This window comes from Homalodisca vitripennis, chromosome 1 (genome assembly GCF_021130785.1).
Source record: "Homalodisca vitripennis isolate AUS2020 chromosome 1, UT_GWSS_2.1, whole genome shotgun sequence".
NCBI classification, from domain to species: Eukaryota; Metazoa; Arthropoda; class Insecta; order Hemiptera; family Cicadellidae; genus Homalodisca; species Homalodisca vitripennis.
In genome coordinates, this window is record NC_060207.1 from 16814774 (window position 1) to 16828517 (window position 13744).

Genomic DNA, 13744 nt, shown 5'->3' on the forward strand with positions numbered 1-13744 from the left:
CTATGTTATTCTTTAATTTTCCTATCAAAATATGTTTTTATTAAGGATTAAATTTATTTTTTTTATCTAAATATATGATGTATATATTTGATCTAGGCATTAGAAATGCAAATACTTCAAGAGATAGCCATTTCACTCATATTTAAAATTATGTGATTGTCCCTCTCAGCTTGTGGAGCTACTATGATTGGCCACTCTGTGTCAGTTCAGAGAATTATAATCAACTCCTGGAGCTACTCTTAATGGCCCTCTCTGTCTACCAATTCAGCTAGTCAGGCATTGTACTGTGCAATTATAAATTCAATCCTTATCTAGGTGTGAATAGAAAGTGCAGTAGTCTCATAGCAAAATATACTACTAAAATAATATTTCACTATTTTGATGCAGAACCCTTACTGGCCACTGTTCCCAACCCGGCGAGTTGAGAGGACAATACCAAGAAAAATATTCTCATTGTCTGATCATTGTGACTGAAACTGAAGGTGTTCAATTGGTTATAATTGCGCTTATTGTGACTAACCACCCAGTTCAGGCATGCCTAGCAAAACGTGTGGTTCTAGTTTACTTTTAGTCCACTTGAAATCATCTATGAAAAAGATAGTTCAAAGCAAAAAAAGTACACCTCTATAGGTGTTATTCTCAAATATAATTGTAATAACCAAAATTAAATATTCAAAGTGCAGATATTTTTACAAATTTCGATACTTTCAATACTCTGTTATTTTCTCATGGAGTGATTCCTAAAATGATTTAAGGTGTTTCCAGACATTCTCACATCTTTTAAATCTATATAGAAGAAAATGTTTGATATTTTTAAAAGCTTATGACAAATTCAGATAAAGACTAATGGTGCAAATTGAATTTAACCTAGGTAATGTGGGGCAGTGATATATAGTAATTTGAATAGACATTTTGTAATTATGATGTTTAGGTTGAGATCTGAACAATTTTGCTACATGCCATATCTACTGTATATCAGATAAAAATATGAGATATTCGTTACAAAATTTTATTTTTATGTTACGGTACTTTGAATACTAAAATGAATCATATTATGATAAATTAAATACAACATTTATACTAAAATGTCTTTATTTCTTAACAAGAATGATCTTAAAAAAATAGTCTTAATTTAAGAAGAAAGACACGGCAGTCTGGTTGTGACAAAATAAGTTATAGTATGATTAAAAATCTATCTAACTGGTCTCTACATTTGTTATTAGAATGCTACTGAAATGCTCCTATAAATATATGGCAGTGGGAAGGCAAAAATATCTTCAAATTGGAAATGTTCTTACACCATAGATATCTTAATGCGTAATTAGGGTTGAATGAGCCCTACTGCTGATTTCCTGCCTAATGATATTCTTAAAACTCCATTGTCAAACATAAACTAGAATGGGAAAAGAAAATGTCCAGACCACATTTAGCATTAGATCTCCATACCACACTATCTTTGAAAGAAGCTGGTATTGTTGCCTTGGATATCGATATTCAGATTCTTTATTGAACATATTCTTGGAGAATAAAACAAAAGAATGTTTGTATTATAGTAATATTTTAAAGTGTTAGTATTTGTGAAACTTAAGAATTTTTAATCAAAGTAGATATAATTTATTTAGTAGTGTGCTTGACTACTTGCACAGGTAAGGAACTTGCTGATTTGTCTATACGACATTGTTGCAGTTGCAGAAATATTTTCAGCTTCTTGGAGTTTTGTATTTTTAGCTCTTTACGAAGTGCATTGAAGTCTTGCACCAGCATATCCAGGCTTATTCTCAAACACAGTTGTCCTGTGAGTTGGTTAGTAGAAATCATTATCTTGTTGGGTGTTTTGTCCGTGGATCTCCTTATTTTTTGGGAAGTTAAGTATGCAGAACCACTTCCAGGATGTATGAGAAGCCACTGTCATGATGTAAAAATTCTTGAAAGTCTCTCTACAGCTGTCACATGGCTTCAAATTGATCATAATCCTAACACTTTTTTAAGGATCATGTGTTGGAGGTTGTTACATGATGAGCCTCCCCACAGAGTTATCTCATATCTCACATGTGCCTCAAATAGAACATAATAATTTGTTTTAGTTGCTTTCTCAGTACTAACGTTCTTAATTTTTTTTAGGGTAAAAATGGCAGTCCTGGGTTGGGTACTTAGTTCGCCAACATGGAAATTCCATGACAAGCAATCATCCGGCAATACCCCAAAGTGTGTTGTACAGTACCACTTGTAGATTTGGAGAGTTACAGATGTCCTCCTTGTGCCTTTCCAGGGCAAGCTATTTAGTTTTTTTTTTATTTATTTTCGTTGAACATAAGGTCATTCTGAACTGTTGTGCCATACTGAATGAGATGAATGTGATTACCACAAGCTATGCAATAGACTTATTAGCAGTCATGAGCATTGTATCATCACCATACATAATTGGATAAAATATATAAAATATGTGGTTTCATTTGAGATAGAACATCTGCTGTAAACAACACCGGGCCCATCACTAATCCCTGGGGGACTCCCTTGTTATTGTCAGGGGAGCTGATTTCCCTTCCTATGACTGTCCATTTATATATTGGTTTAATACAATCTGTTGACGTTCACTTAAATAACTATCAAACCAATTCAGTGCTACATTATTTATACCTAGAGAACTCAGCTTCCTCACAGCTTCACTTAGGTCGAGAAAAACACTTATGATTGCGTTTCTAGCATCAATATTGTCAATTTTCCAGTCAACCAAGTCAGTCAACGTAGATACTGTTGATCTTAAAACCAGAAAATCTTAGTCTTTCTGGAAATCAATCGATAAGATAAATATACCGTTATCAATTCACAAAATGCATACTAAAGGTATACCAACCAATTTTTTTTAGAGGGCTCACGGATACAACAGTTATTTTAAATATTCAAACTCGTCCTCTCCACAAAATACCTGTATAGATTTGCCTCAGGGCAGAGTCTTAAGCTCCTTGCTTTTTGCAATATATATCTCTGAATTAGAACAATGTATTCCAAAAGAAGTTAAAATATTGCAATATGCTGATAACATTGTATTGTACAGTACTAAAAAGGCCATAGATGTAGATGAAAACTGCAATGCAATAACACAGTGAAATATTTCTTAATAAAACTGAATTTATATTGTAGTACTAATAAACTCAAAGTAATGTTTTGTAGAAATAAAATTAAAATTTCTACAGAAAACTTGTCCTTAACCTACTGCCCTTCTATTACGGAATGATCCCGCGACACCAAGTGTGGACTCAAAAGTTTTATCAAGGGAGCGTTCCATGGCGAGTAATTTATTTTTACTTTTTTTCATCAATAGTTTAGAAATAATGATAAAATGAATGAGAAAACTCTTAAATATGTGTGCAAAAATATTTATGCTGTTAAAGTTATCATATACCGATATTTTATGTCAATTTCGGTCTAATATTTTTATTGTAATATTTTTCATTATTCTTAGGTTGAATCTTGTAACTTGTGATGTGTGATATTATTACTTTAATAGCCTTGTTTTTTATTTCAATGCATGGCCAACCAGTGAATGTATATCTGACATTATTGTTTTACACAGCTGACTTGTCTTCTGCTTTGTGTTTGGGAAGAAACACGTGCTGATTATAAACATTCAGTATTCAAGTGGGAGTTGTGTATAGTTGACTAATATTGTTGTAACACATAAAAAAATTCCATTCTACAATTAATTGAAATTTAAATAATTACCCTAATAAATTGTTATAAAAATCATAGTGTACTACAAAATGAAAATTTAATATTCTTGAAATCATTAGTTTGTTTGGAAAAAACCATTATTCTTAGGAATTATGCATACACATATTATATACGTTAAGGTATTTCTGTGTAGAAAAATAAATTCCAAATCAAATAAAAAAAAAACATGGTCTTTTATTGGCACACAAAAGCTGGTATTATGTTGAACATTTCAAAAAATTCTAAAATCTTTCTTTGTTTGCACAGCATTTATTTTTTAAGTATATGACTAAAAAATATTACTATTTATTATTACAGCCCATTTGATGGCAATTAAAAATATCATATGTTACCGGATACTCAAAAAATAAAATTTTTATGAACGTATAACAAAATCATTACGTTTCCGCACTTTTTTTTAGGATAACTCCAGAGTTGTGCTTAGTGTAATAGTACATTAAAGCCAATGGGTTAACTATAAACAAGCAAATAATTCAGGTTGTACACAATGTTAGGCTGCTAGGTGTTATTTTTGACAGTAAACTATCCTTTAAACCTTGTGATAATATTTTATATAAGCAATGTTTGAGATTTAAATATTAGTAAGGCTGTAATTTGTGACAGAAAAGGTACTTATCCAGATTTTGCCCTATTAATCTACAAATGTTTTATAAGACCCAAGCTTGCTATCTATATGGTCATTTATCAGGACAAATCCATAAAGAAAGATAATAGTCATAGTCATAATTTTTTGTTTGTACAAGGGTACAGAGATAAAATGATAAATGACAGATTAGTGTACAAGATCATAAGTCATCCCAACCACCCAGCCTATTGCTTTTCTATTGTATTTTAAAATTATTACTATTAAATATCTTGGATACTGGCATGAAAAATAAAACTAATATATCATAACTTAATGGGGAGACCATTAGCGTAGCCAGAAATTTCGTTCGGGGGGGGGTTTTAAAACCGGGGATCCGGGGGACGTTTTGTGTGTTATTTGCCAATGAGTTCACTGGTAAAAGGTAAAAATATGGAGCTTTAGTAACTATGCCTTATAGAAAGTGGAAAGATGTAATAGGCAAATTCAACTCACAGCAACTCTAGTACCACAAATTTTCTTATATAGCTACAAAAACTTTACGAAGTTCGATTCTGGCCAAGTAGAAAGCACCAATGTGATGTTGCATTCACTGGATAAGAAAGAAGAACAAAACAGAGCTTCACTCAAGCGTATAATTGACATAACTATATTCTGTGGAGAAAATGAAATACCCGTTCGGGGACATTGGGCCACTGAGGGCCGAAAACCCTTTAGAAAAGGTGGGCAATTGTCTAGCGTTGCTCGGGTACAGATCAAACTAACGGTCGGAAAATGCACCGGAAAATCTCTACTGATTAGAAGTTCGGCTGCGTTGGATTTCACTGATAGAGGTATTTATGAATGAGTTATAATGACGATTTTTTGTATCATTACACTGTAGACGAGTACATAATTATCGGAAAAAAATCACTTTCGGTCGGAAATAAAATACACATGACAAACTCTAATGATTAGAACTTCAACTACTTCGGACTTCAGTTATTGAGGTAAACGTGGTATTTTTTATTGAGTTAGGGCAACGATTTTTTGTTATCATGAATCTGAACTCAACTAACTGTATATATATTAGAACTTCTTATCAGTAGAGTTTTTCCAATGTATTATCCGAACGGAAGTGATTTTTTCAATTTTTCCTTCGATAATTATATATGTATTAGTCGGCGTTGAATTAATACCTAAAATCAACGTCGTAACATAATTCTAAGTACCACTTTTACCTCAACCAGTGAAATCCAAAATCGTCAAAACTTAAATCTGTAGAGAGCTATCACGGTATTTTCCAACCGGAAATGATTTTATTGTTTTGTTTCTCGATAATTATGTATGTATTAGTTGGCGTTGAAAAAAATCAACGGCCTAACATAATTCTAAGTACCACTTTTACCTCAACCAGTGTAATCCAAAATCGTCAAAACTTAAATCTGTAGAGAGCTATCACGGTATTTTCCGACCGGAAATGATTTTATTGTTTTGTTTATCAATAATTATATATGTATTAGTCGGCGTTGAATTAATACCTAAAATCAACGTCGTAACATAATTCTAAGTACCACTTTTATCAGACCAACTCAACCAGTGAAATCCAAAATCGTCAAAACTTGAATCTGTAGAGAGCTTTTCCTCGGTATTTTCCGACCGGAAATTATTTTATTGTTTTGTTTCTCGATAATTATTTATGTATTAGTCGGCGTTAAAAAATCAACGTCCTAACACAATTCTAAGTATCACTTTTACCTCAACCACTCAACCAGTGATATCCAAAATCATCAAAACTTGAATCTGTAGAAAGCTTTTCTTCGGTATTTACCGACCGGAAGTGATTTTTTTCTCGATAATTATATAGGTACAGTACGCGCGCTGAAGGTTCGGCTCCGAGTCAACCGAGCAGACTACGGCAGGGGACGGGTGGATTGTCCGATATAACAACTGTTCTGCAGACATCCGCCAATGTTTGGGCCGCTGCAGTCTGAATATTTATTGTCCCTGTTCTCAGGATTCTTTATACATCAGTGTTTCGTATTCATTCATCTGTCATAAAATTAGTGTATAAACAATAAACCCCAAAACACTTTCTATTCGAATACAATACAATGAAATTCAACATAATTTCATTAAAGTTTAAACTTTTACCTAAAGTGTGTTTTTTTTTTTTTTTTTTTTTTTTTTTCATAAATAAACTATTGCAAAGTGATTCAATGTTAAACTTTCAAATGGTATTGCCGTGTTGCATTTACGTGAATGGGCCATAAACTGTAGGGCAGCGGTGTCGGCGATACATTCCACTTCAGACTAAGTTACGGCTAAACTAAACTGCTGTATGTATCTGAAAAAAGTTAAATCTAAAATTAAATTCAGTTCATTCAGAAAAACTTTCCCACTGGTGAAAGTTTCCTGACCAAATAATAAAAACAATTCCTCAGATACAAACTTTTTTTGTATCACAATTTTGGCACAGTTAATTTTAAAATATATTTTATTGAAGAAAAGTAATAAAACATTGAAACTTAATACATCCATTAGCATTGGCATACACAGGAAAATAGATCTGCGAAGTTTCAGAATTTTATTTGTACAGGAAGTTGGTCTAACCATAAGTTGATTGTCGAGCGAGAATTAAACATTGCCGTCCGTGACGGATCATTGGAGAGTCAATGTTTTTATTTGGTTAGTAGGGCAACGACAGGGCCGAACCTTCAGCGCGCGTACTTGTACAGTGTACAGTTTAATGATAACAAAAATCGTCGTCATAACTCAACCGAAAACACCACGTTTACCTCAATCACTGAAGTCCAAATTAGTTGAAGTTCTAATCAGTAGAGTTTTTCAAGTGTATTTTCCGACCAAAAGTGATTTTTTTATTTTGTTCGATAATTATATACACGTCTACAGTTTAATGACACCTAAAATCAACGTCGTAACTTAATTCTAAGCGGTCATTTTACGTCCCCAAGACGAATTTAAACGAAGTGGTCGCTAATTTAAACTGTTCGCCGTGTTACGGTTCAGTTTACTTTGCCACGTCACGTGACCGCGCCCTATAGAAATACCGTGATTACACTACACTATCCGAAAAGCCGAGCCCAAAAGTATCGTTTGATACTTTATGATTTAAGCGAAAGGACAATTATATTTTTAACAACGGTCACTTTCATCAATTAAACCAATCAATTTAATGTTTGTAGACAAGAGTAATGATAACTCTCCTTTTTTCTCCTGCTCCATGCTTCATTTTTTAATGTCTTAAAATTTCGGGGGGGGTCCGGACCCCCTGGACCCCCCCTTCGCTACGCCACTGAGTGGACCTCATCTTTCTGTGGAATACCTGTTTTTGTATTACTGTGCGACTACTGTTGTACCCTCATCCTATGATGAGGGTGATGCTCCATCTTTGGCATCTGGCCAAAGGGTGGCGAATTTCTTTACGATGACCTGTTCTATCGTTTTCGGCTTTACAGTACACTTTCAGTGCGTACAAAAAGGTCCTCGAGACTTCAATGCCTAGCAGTAGGCCATCCCTTAGAATACAAAGAAGAATTCTACCTCTCCTAAGTATAATAAATAACTCTGATTAAAAACTTATTGATTGATCATGGATAGAAACGTGTCTTACTATGTATTTCACATAATTTTTTTTAACTCTAAACTGTGTAATTCATGTTCTATTCTATTCCTGGATAACTCTAGTGTGATAAAGCTTTTACAAGTGGTCCTAATTGTTTTATATAACATGTAGGAACCAAACTTTAATTTTTTGACATGAGAACCGTCTTTTTTCTAATTTGACAGGTATAGTGATATTACCATCGGTCAGCAGCGCAACATCTACACACATCTGGAGCGCTGCATCACTTCCAAATTGAGGACAGCTAAGGTAGTGGTATCCACTCTTCCTCACCGACACGACTTACCCGCCCAACATCCGATCAACAGGGAGACATCCTTAATTAACGCCTACATAGAGGAGCTCTGCGTGAGGCAGAGTGGAGTGGAGGTGGTGGATTTCAACCGTATCGGAAGGGGTGCATTCACGAACCATGGGATGCATCTAAAGCCTCAGTGTAAGCGCCTGCTGGCCGAGCTGCTGATGGAGTGTATGGGAGGGTTCTGCCGTGCTGTTACATCGCGTCCGCCTCCTCTCAAGTCCTGTAGACCGTCTCTGCCCCGGACTGACCACCTGTCGAAGAAGTCAGTTGCCTGTAAGACACCGGCTGCAGTGGAGCTTCCGACGCTGTCCTTTGAGACGTTTGCGGACGTAGTGAAGCTCAACAACAACAAGAGTGGCTACAACCAAAAAAACTCTTTAATTCTAGTGACATCAAATGTGACTTAAAATCAAGGATATCAGCATCGGATGTACAAAAGAATAACCTAAATTTTAAACAAAAACAAAATAACAAAATTCCGTTTTCACAATCAAAATTTTCTGTTGTGCACCAAAACGCACAAACAGCTTCTAATAAAGTTGATGAGCTATCGCTCATGGCTGGGGAGCTCCATCCGGACGTTTTCATAGTCACTGAGCATAGCTTCTCACCTGAAGCGGATATTGTGTTTAAAATTGACAATTTTCAATTGGCAGCAATATTTCACCGAAAACATTGCAAAGGCGGAGGTGTGGCAATTTTCGTTAAGAAAAGGCTAATATTCCAACCCTTCAAGGTTGATTACAGTTGTGATCTAGACTTTGAAGTGGGAGGTATAAAAGTCAATCTAAATTCCGTAGGAAAAATTACAATCATTGGCTTATACAGATCCCCAAATGGTTGCTCAATAAATTTTTTTGAAAAATTTGAATCCCTTCTAAATTTTCTCTGTTCTAATTCGTTGAAGTTTATCATTTCAGGTGACTTTAACATCGATGTTTTGGACCACACCAATCCCCTGACCCAGCGGCTACGCGATATTCTCACCTCTTTCGGCTTAGTTTGGTCCGTGAACACGCCAACACGAGTGAGTGCTACATCGAGTACGGCCATCGACAACGTTATTACAAACGTATTAGACGTTTCGGTTTCCGTTCTGGACGCGGCTGTCTCCGACCACTTCGCGCAGGAGGCCGTGATCGGGAATCTCAGTCCGAAGATCGAACCTCTTTCGGTAAATATAAGAAGAGATCTTAAAATTCAAAATATCCAAATTCTTAACAGATTTCTCCAAGAAGAATCCTGGTTTTTTATTGATAGTTTTGATAATGCGGAGGAAGCGTTTTCTGCATTTACAGACCGTTTTAATTTTTATTTGAACATCACTGATCATTCAAAGAGCGATCAGACAAAAAACACAACACTTGGATAAATCAAAACATTCTCAATTTAAGAAAAACATTAACATTTTATCATTCAATTTACATAGAATCGACAAATGAAGAATTCAAAAATTTCTTTCGAGCATACAAGCTAAATTACCGCAAAGAAATAAAAGCCGCTAAGGCTCGGGATATCGAAAATAGACTAATGAATTCTGAAAATTTTTCAAAAAGTGCGTGGAATATAATTAAAAATACAACTCAAACACAAGTCCTAAAACATTTCAAACCTAACCTTAAAATACAAGGTAAAATAACAAAAAAACCCGCTTGAAGTGGCAAGTGAATTTAATAACTTTTTCTCCACGGTTGCTGGGCCGGACCCATGTTTTAGTGGGAACAGCACCCGAGAGGACTCATTTATGGGACCGGTCTCGTCCATGGTCCTGTCTCCTGTAAGCGAGGCGGAGTTGGTCCGTGTGGTGCGGGAGCTGAAGCCGAAAAAGTCGGGTGACATCAATGGGATGTCTGTGTGGTTACTTAAGCGCTGCTTTAAGCACATTTCAGCACCACTCACAAAATTGATTAACCTGTCGTTCGTCCAAGGTGTTTTCCCGTCCACTTTGAAGACAGCAAAAGTCATTCCAATTTTTAAAAAGGACGATCCTTATGTCGCAAGTAACTATCGTCCAATTTCCATTCTTCCGGTCCTCAGCAAAATTTTCGAAAAAAGCCTTCCTTCGACGATTAGAAGATTTCTTCAATCGCTTTGAAGTTATTTGTAATGAACAATTTGGATTTAGAAAAAACAAATCGACTATTGATGCTGTCACGAGTCTCATTGATTCTGCTGTCGATGGTTTGGAGAGGCGGGAACGTGTGCTTAGCATATTTCTCGACCTCTCAAAGGCCTTTGACTGTGTGCATCATGAAATACTGTTGCACCAGTCAAGCGGTGTTCGTGGTTTGCCTCACAAATGGCTCTCGTCATACCTAAATGATAGAGAGCAGTGTGTGCAGATCGCGAATACCCTCTCAGGAAAAGTTAAAATGCCCTATGGAGTCCCACAAGGATCGATTCTAGGGCCTGTCCTTTTTCTCGTCTACGTCAACAGATTGAGTTCATCAATCCATAATGGAAAGATGATTCAGTATGCTGACGATACGACTCTCTGCATTAGATCAAAAACCAAACCAGATCTTGAAATCAAAGCCTTTGAAGAACTCAACTCATGCATTGATCATTTTTTCAATATCAATTTGAAAACAAATTGTTCTAAAACAAGCGTGATTAATTTCTGTTTTCGGCAACATGAAAACGAAATCCGATCAATTGTGATGGTGGATGAAACCATAATAGAAGAAGAAGAATCCACCAAGTTTCTTGGGATGCACCTTGATCGAGGGCTGACATGGGACGTTCACATTGAGAGTGTCTGTTCAAAGGTTGCTTCTGGCATTTATGTCTTACGCAATTTGGCAAAATTCTGTTCATTGGATATTCTGAAGACAGCTTACTTTGGCCTAATACATCCACATTTAGCTTATGGTCTAAGATTGTGGGGTGGCTGTTCTAGATACAAATTTAATAGAGTGTTTAGAATGCAAAAGAAAGCTGTCAGAATCATTTACAAATTAAATCAGAGAGAGTCGTGTAAATTAGCCTTCGGGGAGCTTGGATTACTCACTTTGCCTAGCCTCTACATTCTCGACGTCGTGCTATACTGCCGATTCAAGTGCGTCTCACTTCGGGGTAGCGACGTACACCAATACGGAACTAGAGGCCGGGACAACTTTCGTATGGCACAGCACAGAACTACTGTTTTTGAACGCTTGCCATCTCAGGTTGGTGTGAGGCTAATCAATAGGCTCCCTGAAGAGATCAAACGCGTCAATAACCACAAACAATTTAAGTCTCGATTAAAACACTTCTTAGTGTCCAAAGCATTTTACTCAGTTGACGAGTTTGCGATGGGTCGCTGGGATAGTCTTCACTAACATTAAAAAAAAAATTCCAACTCCCCTTCTGATATCCAAGAAAATTTGGCCACTATCGAGAAAACGGCGGCAGGTGGCACATAACCAAAAAGTAATTTTTATTTTAAATTTACTCGAATATTTTTTTACTCAGAATTAAAATTAATTGTGTTAGTTATTAGATTAGGACTTTTATTTCTATATGACGCTTGCAATACAATTATTGTTAATTGTTTCCTGCAATAAAGAATATTATTATTATTATTATTATTACAGTAGACGTGTGGCTAGTCAGGTATTTCATTTTTATAGATATTTTATAATCAATACTCTGTTTAACAAAACAGGTTCTATGGACTCGTAGTAATGGTGGTGGTGTGCGTTGGCTTGATTAGTTCATTATATGACCAGAGTAAACTATTTTTCAACCGCCCTGTATTAATGTCCTTGGACAGCTATACCACCCATGTCTGGGACATCCCCTACCCTGCTGTCACCATTTGCAGCGAGAACCAGATTAGACCTTCCTTCTTTAACTACTCCGATTCCAAGGCCAGAACCAATATGACAAACAGAGAGTAAGTAATTTTAGTAAACTGTACAATAACTAGTTCATTGTGTAATAGTGTTTCTCTAAACTACTTGTATACCATACTTGCATAAATTTCAACCTAGAAAGCATTTCAAACAAAAAATTCTTTGGGTTTCAGGCTGATTGAAATTTTTGAATATCTGAGAATGATTTGTGATTACAACATAACTGAATCTGGAATAAAGTTCTTCTCCACTGATGTACTGGATCAGATTCACAACGTGAGATGATTTAAAATATGTATTTGGTTAAAAATGTAATTTTATATCTTGGAATACACACACACACACACACACACACACACACACACACACACACACACACACACACACACACACACACACACACACTTGGACAAAAGTTTCGCACCACTATCATCTTTGTATATCAACTTTATTATTTATGAAGTCATTTTAATATCAATTTTCTCTTTTATTTTGTACTGAGGTAATAAAACTGTTAAAAAATAAATTACGAAATCAATTTGATTCCAAATATTTAAAAATGTGTATAGCAAATACGGGAATTAAGATAAATCATGGTCAAGTAGGACTGCAAAATCTTTTTCTTTTTTGTTCTGGTTTACTCTTCACCGTTTTTAATCAGTGTATTGTGATTCCATATTTTGCTCATATTGCCTCTTGGAGTCTCCGTCTCAAGTAATAAGATATTAAATATATGTTTGTGGTGTTGCCTTCCACTCCTTGATCATTTCCTTTTGTAAGGCAGCCAGGCTTGTTGGAGGATTGCTTCTGGCTCTTATACTTTTTAAACATGCCACACTTGTTCTATAGAATTGAGATCCGGACTTTTTGATGGCCATTCAATCGTGTGTATACCACATGTTCCAGGTAGTCTCGTTATGCGTTATGCAAATGAGCGTTGCAATGCATGCGTGTTTAAATTGAGGACCAACAAATGAACCAAATGTAACTACATCTTTTCTACCTACCTTTGTGCATTTAAAGCTGGTCTAGGAAGTGCTATGAGCTCTGAGCGTGCGTTAAAGTTCGACCCAAAACATAACTGAACCCCCACCAAAGCGCAACCGGGGGGAAAGCGGGTTAAGGAATCTTTCACACCGTCTTCTCTAGACACGCTGGCATCAATTTCGAGAAGTTAGACTAAATCTAGTCTCGTCTGAAAACAGTACCTTCTTCCAATCGTTTATGTTCCATTTGACATGATTTTGGGAAAACCTGCCTGGCCACCCGATTACTTGTCGTGAAGAAATGCCCTCGGCAAGAGTTCTGCTCCTCAAATCATCCTCTCTAAGAAGACGTCTACGTACTGTACGGCTTGAAATGTGCACGTTACTTACCTACCTGAACCGGTCCTGCAGCTGGGTACTGATACTCGGTCTCCTGCATATATTATTGCCGATAAGAAATCGCTCATTTCTTCTACCTGTGGTTCTTGGTCTGTCCTGAACTGGCATTCTTTTGTGATGTAAAGTTTCTAGAAATTGCCTTATAACTCTCCCAACCATTGAATGGCGAATTCAAAATATTCTACTCACTTATCTTTGCGAGCACCTCTGTTGAACCAAAATTCTTGCTCTACTTGCTTCAGCAGAAGTCAAACGAGGGTGAATATCCATTACTGTCTACTT